The 10157-nt window shown below is 41.6% G+C and overlaps 1 non-coding gene across 1 annotated transcript; it reads left to right on the plus strand.

The window, feature by feature from the left end:
• Positions 1-4006: 4006 nt before the first annotated feature.
• LOC114372721 lies at positions 4007-4113 on the plus strand. Its single transcript, XR_003658289.1, has one exon. It is a non-coding gene; the product is annotated as a small nucleolar RNA R71 (small nucleolar RNA).
• Positions 4114-10157: the final 6044 nt, after the last annotated feature.

The following is a 10157-nucleotide window of genomic DNA, read 5'->3' on the forward strand; positions in this document are numbered from 1 at the left end:
TTGTTGTCTCCATGAAAGTGAACCGCCTACTCTCCAACAAGGCTCACAAGGGCTACAGATTCTCCACGCATCCTTGAAGATAGTGGGCCAATAGAAACCGCAATCAAGCATCTTGCGAGTTGTCCTCTGTATGCCAAGATGGCCACTTGGTGCGGAAGAATGACAGAATTGCAGGACCGAGTCAATCTCATGGTCTGGAATGCATCTCCTTATAACCTGGTCACTGCACAACTTCCACAAATAGGGGTCATCCGAAATATAATGCTTAGCATCACTTTTAATTTTATCAGTTTGAGCTTTAGATGCTAAGGGAGGAAAAAAAGAAGCAACCAAATAATTCACAATATTAGAAAATAATCAAAGATCTTATACAGAATGTACAAATGGTCATCCGGAAAATCATCCCAAATGGGTGAGTCCTCTGACACACGCTCAATCCTACTCAGGTGGTTAGCCACGAGGTTCTGTGTACCGCTCCGATCACGGATCTCCAAATCAAACTCTTGGATCCAAAGCATCCACCTGATCAATCTAGGCTTTGATTTAGCCTTCTTCAACAGGTACTTCAGAGCTGCATGGTCAGTATAAACAATAACATGAGTACCAATAAAATATGAAGGAAATTTCTCAAGAGCAAACACTATCGCTAATAGCTCCTTCTCTGTGGTAGTGTAATTTGCTTGGGCAGCATCCAAAGTTCTGGAAGCGTAGTAGATCACCCGAGGCAGCTTGTCAATCTTTTGAGCAAGGACAACACCCAATGCATAATTGGATGCGTCACACATCAGCTCAAATGGGGCTGTCCAATCAGGTGCCTGAATGATAGGGGTGGTAGTCAATGCACACTTGAGGCAATCAAAAGCCTCTTTGCACCAGCCATTAAAACCAAACTCCACCTTCTTTTGCAGTAGATTGGATAGTGGAAGGGCCACTTTGCTAAAGTCCTTAATAAAGTGCCTATAAAACCCTGCATAGCCAAAAAAAGAAAGAACCTCTCGCACACAAGAAGGGTAAGGCAATTGTGAAATAACAATTATCTTTGTAGGGTCTACCTCTATACCCATACTGGAAATGATATGCCCTAAAACTATACATGTTCTACCATGAAGTGACATTTTTCAAAATTCAGCACAAGGTTAGTTTCAATGCATCTATTAAGAACTCTATCTAGACTATCCAAACATGCATCAAAAGAGGATCCATAAACAGTAAAATCATCCATAAACACCTCTATGCAACTCTCTAAAAAATCACTGAAAATGCTAAGCATACACCGCTGGAAAGTACCAGGGGCATGCATTGGCCAAAGGGCATCCTCCTATAGGAAAAAGTTCCAAAGGGATAGGTGAATGTGGTCTTTTCTTGATCCTCAGGAGCAATATAAATTTGCAAATAACCAGAAAAACCATTAGGAAAACAGTAATGAGACTTACCTGCCAAGTGCTCAAGCATTTGATCAATGAAAGGCAGGGGAAAATGATCTTTTCTGGTTGCCTGGTTCAGCCTCTTATAATCAATGTAGACTCGCCAGCTGTTTTGCACTCTTGTGGGGATAAGCTCATCCTTCTCATTCTTGATCACTGTGAGGCTTGTCTTCTTAGGAACCACTTGGACTGGACTCACCCACTGGTTGTCAGAAATGGGGTAGATGATTCCAGCTTGTAAGAGCTTGGTAACCTTCTTTTTCACCACATCTAGAATGACGGGGTTGAGTCGCTGCTGTGGGTGCCTCACTTGCTTAGCTCCATCCTCTAAAAGTATCCTATGCATGCAGGTAGATGGGCTAATGCTAGGAATGTCTGCTAAAGTCCATCCAATGTCTTGAGCACTAGCAACAACTTCTCCTCTTGCTCAGCAGCAAGGGAAGTATAGATGATCACTGGAAATTTTTCCTTGTCCTCCAAGTAAGCATACTTGAGGTTTGCTGGTAAGGGCTTCAACTCTGGTGTGGGTGGTGGCTGAACAGTGGGAGGAACCAGGGTAGGAGAAGAAGAAGGTTCCTCAACCTGTAACTCATAAAGCAAGTTAGAAGTATATGTACTTCCTGCAACATGGTTAGTGCATTTTGACTCTAAAAAATCAACATCAAGAGGTACAACACCTAGATCATCAGAACCAGAATCAAATTCAAATATACTCTCAGCATAAAAATCAGATACAGGATCAAATTCAAACTCAGATTCAAATTCATTGCATGAGGAATAACAAGTATGCAGATCAAATAAAAATGGATGTTTCCTACCATGAAGAAAATCAAAATCAAACATATAATCATCAACAATCTGATCAAGTATCTTAGCACGAAAAATAGAATGATCCTCATATGGATGTTTCATGGCATCAACAATGTTAAAATGGACTACAATATCACCAAATTCCATAGACAATGTGTCAGCATAAACATCTATCTTGGTTCGGGCTATTTTCATAAATGGCCTGCCTAAAATAATTGGAACTGAACCATGGGAAAATCCCTCTTCCATATCAAGAACATAGAAATTAGCAGGAAAAATAAGTTCACCAACCCGAACCAATACATCCTCTATGAAACCTGCGGGGTAAGCAACACTTCTATTTGCCAAATGAATCACCACATCTGCAGAGTGCAAAGGTCCAAAAGATAAAGAATTGAAAATGGACAAAGGCATGACACTAACTGATGCTCCTAGATCTACCATGGCATTCTCAAATTTTTTGTTCCCAATAATGCAAGGTATCAAATTTACCTATCAATGCTGATACATTTCTGCCCATGCTAATCCTTCCATTGCCTTTGAGCTTCCTTTTGTGGGTGCACAACTCCTTTAGAAACTTGGCATATCTTTGAATTTTCTTAAGGGCATCTAGTAGAGGTATGTTCACCTCTACTTTCCTGAAGGTCTCCAAGATCTCCTTATCCACTTCTTCCATCTTTTTGTTTGGAATAGCTGTAGGTGGAAATGGAAGAGAGATAGGAGGCTGCTGCAAGTTAGAACTACTGGAAGAAGGTCCACCTGCATGAAAATTTATGTTAGCTCCCTCATGATCAGGCAGCTTTCTCTTTTGTGCAACTATCTCATCCTCTTTTTCAGGTGTAGAATGAAGCTTGACAGGTTCATGTGCAGGTGCTATTACTGGTGGAAGCACTTCAATTTGCTTACCAGACCTCAAGGTGATGGCACTCACATTTTTCGGATTCTGCACAGTTTATGAAGGCAATTTGTCAGAATTTTGGGACTGAGCTTGGTTCAGCTGAGTAGCCATCTGCCCCATCTGATTTGTCATATTCTGAAGGGAGGCTCTTGTTTCTTGCTGAAATTGCATATTCTGGATGGTCATTTACCTCACTAACTCCTCTAAGGAAGGTTGAGAAGGGGCCTCAGTTGCTTGTTGTCTTTGTTGTTGTTACTGCTGCAGCATTGGAGGAGGAACATATGGCCTGCTTTGACCAGCAGCATTCTGGAAAGGAGGGACAGACTGTTGCTATTGTGGAGGGCTTGCCCATCTCAAATTTGGATGATTCTTCCAACCTGGATTGTATCTATTGCTTGAAAGATCATAATTATTTTGTTGTTGTTGGTTTTGCTGCTGGGGAGGTCTATTATAAATGTTTGCAGCAATAGCTTCAGGTTGCTCATTGACTCCAAATTGCTGCAAAGAAGGATAGAGATTTGTATGGTGATCTGTAGAAGAACATAGACCACAGACTCTTGCAATAGGTGCAGATGCAGATTTTTTATTCATGGCAAGCTGAGTTACTAGGTTGACCAAGGCATCAAGTTTTCCCTCAAGCTTTTTATTTTCAGCAGATGAAGATGAATCCATGGCCACTTCATGGACTCCTCTAAGGATAATAGCATCATTTCTTGCACTGAATTGTTGGGAGTTGGAAGCCATCTTCTCAATCAAATTCCTAGCCTCAACAGGAGTCATATCGCCAAGAGCTCTACCACTGGCAACATCAATCATACTCCTCTCCATGTTGCTAAGTCCCTCATAAAAATATTGCAGAAGGAGTTGCTCAGAAATCTGGTGGTGAGGACAGCTTGCACACAATTTTTTGAATCTTTCCCAGTACTCATACAAGCTCTCTCCACTAAGTTGCCTGATGCCTGAAATGTCTTTTCTGATGGTAGTGGTCCTAGATGCTGGGAGGTATTTCTCCAAGAACACCCTCTTATGGTCATCCTAGCTGGTGATGGACCTGGGAGCATGGTAGTACAACCAATCTTTCGCAACTCCCTCCCGAGAATGAGGAAAAACTTTTAGAAAGATATGATCTTCCAGGACATCAGCGGGTTTCATGGTGGAACAGACAATATGGAACTCCTTAAGATGCTTATAAGGATCTTCACCTGCAAGAGCATGAAACGTGGGCAACAAATGTATTAGTCCAATCTTGAGAACATATGGAACATCCTCATCAGGATATTGAATGCACAAGCTTTCATAAGTGAAATCAGGTGCAACCATCTCCCTAAGAGTCCTCTCCCGAGGTGGAGGTTGATCCATGTTCTCAGTATGAAAATTAGTAGTCGAATGCTCAAAATCAGAATGTTCAGAATCACCAGCAACAGAATACTCAAAATGCTCAAAATGCACAAAATGATCAGGATGCACACTATGCCTAAGTAATCTATGAAAGGTTCTATCTATTTCAGGATCAAAGGGTTGTAAATCACCTAGATTGCCCCTAGTCATGCACTATATGCAGCAAATCATGTGTTTCTCAAACAAGCACCAGGGGAGGGTCAAAACTACAACTATAGTTAAACAATATCCAAATGAGCTGAAATTTTGTGAGCAACACCCTAAAATCATGAAAAGGTAGCACAAAAATTTTCAGACAAAAATTCAAAGTCTAAGTATGAAAAATGCCTAAGGAAATTTTAGAAAAATAAGACAATAATACTTGAAAAATAAAAAAAAAACTTAGTAAACATCTAATATTTCGAGTTTGGGAAGCCCTAACCGGCTAAAGTGGGTTGTCACAGTATGGGAAATTTTTTTCTACCCCAAATGCATATATAATAATAGTCATTTTGATACCTAAAGCAAAAGTTATGGCCATTTTAAGTTTTGCTAAAAACAAGTTCCCAAATTCTTTGTCTCTCTCAAATACAGCCACACCAAGTGCTTCTGATATTTTTCACACAAAATATGGATCAAAAGAAACTACCACACAAAAAATCAGCCAAAATACCAATTCTAACTATCAAAACAAAAATCACCAATTAAATTGCAAAATCAGTTGCTAGTTCTTAGTTGCTAATCACTGTTCACAGCATTTCACAAAACTGAAACAGGGAAGCGCTAAATAGGGGATGCGACTGAAATGCAAAACAAAACACTACACAAAACAAAACAACACACACTCACACACTAAACAACAGAGCTACACTAAAAACAGCTAAACACCATTATGAACCTTTGGACCACTACTCCCCGGCAATGGCGCCAAATTTGATTGAGGTTGTACCCGAATCAAATAAACATTAAAAATGCAGTATCTAGGAAGTGATCCTAGGTCGTCTCTCAATGAGTAATGATCAACCAATCGTTCATAACATATGCTAATCAAACAGTAACGAAGTGGGGGGGGGGAGGTTTGTTTGTTTTTTGTAATTTAAACAACAAGCAAACTTGAGTAAGGAAATAACAGAATTAAAACATGTTGTTTCCCCTTGATTCAAAAGCAAGTCTCTTATCCTAGGTTACAAGAATTAATCCCTAATCAGTTCAACCACTTAATCCAACCCGAAATTAATCAACTATGCGGAAATTAACATAAGGCTATCATTATGTGATTAAGCAACACATACACCAATTAATCCCTCTCACATGTCCATTAAGCATGAACGAAACTAATCATTAAGCATGAACGTAAATTAAGCATAGAGACAATTAATCAAGCATTAAGCATGCATGGATTAATAGCAACAAATACAGAGCAATTGGTGAAGGGGAAAAACTGATTAGAATTCAATAGTAATAACAAAACCTCAAGGAGAGTTGTGCTTGATCCTCAAGAGAAAACAACACTGGAGACTCAGCCTTCCATTAATCAGCAGAAACGAAAATGAATTCAAAGGCAGAAGCAGAAAATGAAATTGCAATTTGAAGCAGAAAATGAAATTTTATTGCTACGTGAACAGTAACTGAAAATGCAAAACCCTAAAAGTCTCCTATGTCAACAGTCTGCCCTCTACTAAAACCCTAGTGCTATTATATATGTCCTCAGCCCCAAAGCTTACAAATTTGTTTTAAGTCCAAGCCCTAAAACGAAATAAAATAAAACTGGACGAAATAAAATAAAATTGGAGGAAATAAAATTGTCTACTCTCTTCAAGTCCAAGCCGGTTCAGCGCAATTCCGGATCCAAGCCCAATTGCTTATAATTCTCCTGAAATTAAATTAAAAACACAAAATTAGTCAAGTAGGCTCAAATGATAAAACTGGATAATTAATTTGACAATTAAGGCTAATCAGTAATTAAAATGGTGACAAAAAGGGTTAAGAAATACGAGAAAATAATGACACATCACTCCCCCTTGCTACCATCAAGGTGAATCATACCAGCTTCGCGTAGTGCTTCCAAGATGAACCTTCTAGAGGTTAACACGTTTCCTATTTGCTTTTGTCCCTAAGGCTCCCACTCTTCCACTGCATTAACCATCGAGCCTCCATGACTGGTGAGTGGATTAGTCCTTACATTTGGACTGTCCCCTTGAAACGTCAGCCATCCCGTGTCAATCAAGCTCTGCACCTTGTGCTTAAAGACCATGCACTGCTCTATAGAATGCCCCAGAGCACCACCGTGATAGGCACAGGTTGCATTGTGATTGTACCATCGGGGGAAGGGAGATAGATAGACCTTCCTGGGGTTCACCATGGCCATCTGGTTGCTAATCAAATATGGTAGTAGCTCAGCATAGGGCATTGGTACTGGGGTGAAATCCGAGGGCTTTCATTCCAAGAAATTCCTCCTCGGGCTTGGGTTTGTGTTGAGATTGGTGTTTTCAATGGGTTAAGACTCTGTGGGAAGAAAATTTTGTGGGGGAGGCCTTTGTGGTTGAGTAGGCACCCTTTGTTGGATGGGTGTTGGATTAAGAGGAGTTCCAAAGTTGGCTAAATAATTTGGTTGATGCGGGGAATACTGGTAGGTGGGGTTGTGAGGGGTTTGTTGGGATTTGGGCCATGTGGGAGCTGACGTTACAACATGGGTGTCTCCCTCCTTCTTGGCTAAGCCCATCCTGGACCTCCTATTGCTAGTACTTGCTTAAGCGGCATAATCGAACTTCCATCTTCTCAGGTCTACTTCAATTCTCTTGCCCGCAAACACCAAATCTACAAAACTAGAAGACATATAACCTACCATTTTCTCGTAGTACAACATTGGTAGTGAGTCTACTAGCACGGTTATCATCTCCCTCTCCATCATGGGAAGTGCTACTTGGGCTGCCAAATCCCTCCACCTTTGGGCATACTCCTTGAAAGACTCATGTTCCTTTTTGCACATATTCTACAATTGCAATCTATCGGTAGCCATGTTCGTGTTATATTTGTACTGCTTGATGAAAGCAGCCATCAAATCCTTCCAAGAATGGATTCGGGAAGTTTCCAACTTAGTATACCACGTGATTGCCGCCCTGACCAAACTCTCTTGAAAAAAGTGTGTCAAGAGTTTCTCATTTCTGGAGTATGCCCCCATCTTCCAACAATACATTTATAAGTGGTTCTTGGGACAAGTTGTCCCTTTGTACTTGTCGAAGTCCGACACCTTCAACTTGGGAGGGATGACAACATCGGGCACTAAGCATAGCTCCGCCATGTTGGCAAATGGATAATCACCTATCCTTTCAGTGGCCCTCAGCCTCTCCTCTATGAGGTCAAATTTCTCTCTTTCATTCGTGGCCTGAGGTAGTCTTCCCACTGAGAAATGCAAGGGTTTTAGCGGGCGGTGTTGTGGGGCTCCCGCGGCATTGGGCTGAGGGATGCCACTAAAGGCTAGTCCCTTAGCAGCATATGTAGGGTATGGTTCGAACTGGCCCAAAGCGTGATCCCAGGGCTCTTCGTAGGCCTCTCCCACAGGTTGAGCAAAGGGTGCATGCCTTAACTGGGGTTGCTGGCCTTCAAGGAGAATGAGAACATAGTGATTGGCGTTCTCGCTAGGCACATGCACCGCATTGGGTGGTGTATAGTTAGGTGGCAAGCTGTATGGCGGGAAAGAATTCTTGCTTTGCACCATACGGGGGCCGCCCATACTTCCCAACACTTCTCCTCCCTAACCTACCATGTTTGGGGGTGGATGATTTGTTTGGTTTATGCCGGATGGGTGAGTTGGATCCGCCTCAGTGGTGGCATTGCTGGCAGCAACTACGGTCGTGTTGTCCTCCATCATCTGTCTCATATTTAACATGGCCCCCATCATGGAGGTCATTTGGTCCTTCATGGCCTCCATGTCAGCCTTCATTCGTTCATGCACTTCCTCTATCTCGCTCATGATCTTGGTTTAGGCATGTGTTTGATAGGGGTGTCGTAAAGCACGTTTGTTCTTTTTGGTTATTGTGTTTACTTTTGACTACGACTGCTAAAAGAACAAAATGCAATGAGTAATGCGACAATGAACTAAACATGAATGCATGATAATGATAAGTTGTCGAAGTATTGAACCCACGCAGAAATTTCAGCAAAGACACAGGGTTGAATCAAATCTCATTTTTAATAATAAGCAACATTGTTTTGTCATGCCAAAGCCAAAGCATAAATACAAACGCCTCAGTGGTTCCTAATTATGAGGGACATCAATTCGAACATGTGTTGGCAATAATCGAGAAGCCCATGAACTTCCTCGAGAGCTGGGTACACATCCGCCATTTCCTTGGCTCTGGCTAAAAGCCTTGGAAGTTCTTGACTCCTATTCAGAGTGAGAGTGAATCTATCCATCCATTTCACGGCTTCCCTGTGCAATGATTCTATCACGCTCTCTCTTGCTTCCCTTTCCGCTTGCAGAGCCACTACCTTCGCGTGCTCATCCTCTAGTCTCTACCTATGACTGGCAGCTAGGCTTAGCTCTTCTTTATACCCATCAATGATTGTCAAGATGTTCTCTTCTGTCTAACTCAACTGCTCGGTCAAACTCTTTTTTGACCTTTGCAAGCCTTCAACTTATCCTCTAATATCATACTCTTCACCCTCAACTCATCCCTTTCATCCCTTCGAAGCTTGAGGTCGTTGTTGTTGCCCCATAGAGCCCCTTGGAACTTGTTTTTGCCCCATTCTTCTTTTTGGGCCCTCTTTGTTTTCTGCTCTAATGCTTCGGTCGTAGTCATTTTTACATCCCTTAGCTCATCACACTCTTTCCTAACCCTAGCAACGGTGTTTGCGGCCGGCAAGTGCACCGGATCGCACAAGTAATATAAAACGGTAAGAACCGAGTATCGAACTCTCGGGAAACTTGCGTTATCTGGCAAGCTATTTCGATAAATAGACGTCTGGTATGAAAATATAACTATGGTTATGGTAGGTATTTAAATTATCTAGGAAAAAAGAAATAAAATCACGCAAGAGAAATACTGTGTAAAAACAAGTAGAGAAAGCGTTGGTCTTCCTCATAGGTTCCTGATGCTAAAATGGATGTTCTCTATTTAACAATGCTCATGCGTTCCTATGTTGTCTCCTGGACTGCTAGACCCTGATTCCTCATGATAGCCTAGCCTAGTCCTGATCAAGCCTCGTCCGCAGATCCCTCTTGTAAGACTAAACTCAACCAAGACCGCATTAAGACACACATACACAACTAAGTTCTTGTACCCCGATCCCTCGTGATAGCACAACAACTTAGTCCCGTACTACCCAGGACATTAGAATCAGACCAGTTCCCACTGTTGAATGACCCTAACAAAGCATGCATCTACGTGATCAAGGTAAAAGCACATTGGAATGAAAAGCAGATAGCACAGAGAACACACAAAACATCATTACATAGATAGAAATATATTTACATCAGGTACCTACAGGGAAGATCCAACAGAGGATTTAGCTTTCCATAGTCCGGAAACCTCCTTTACAACAAAGAGAAGAACAAGATGAAAGACTGCAAAAACACAAGTGGTGAGGATGTCTCCTTCACCTCTAGGATCTCACAATCACTCACAAACTCATCTTAAGTTCTCAAA

Source organism: Glycine soja, chromosome 10, assembly GCF_004193775.1.
Source record: "Glycine soja cultivar W05 chromosome 10, ASM419377v2, whole genome shotgun sequence".
NCBI classification, from domain to species: domain Eukaryota; kingdom Viridiplantae; phylum Streptophyta; class Magnoliopsida; order Fabales; family Fabaceae; genus Glycine; species Glycine soja.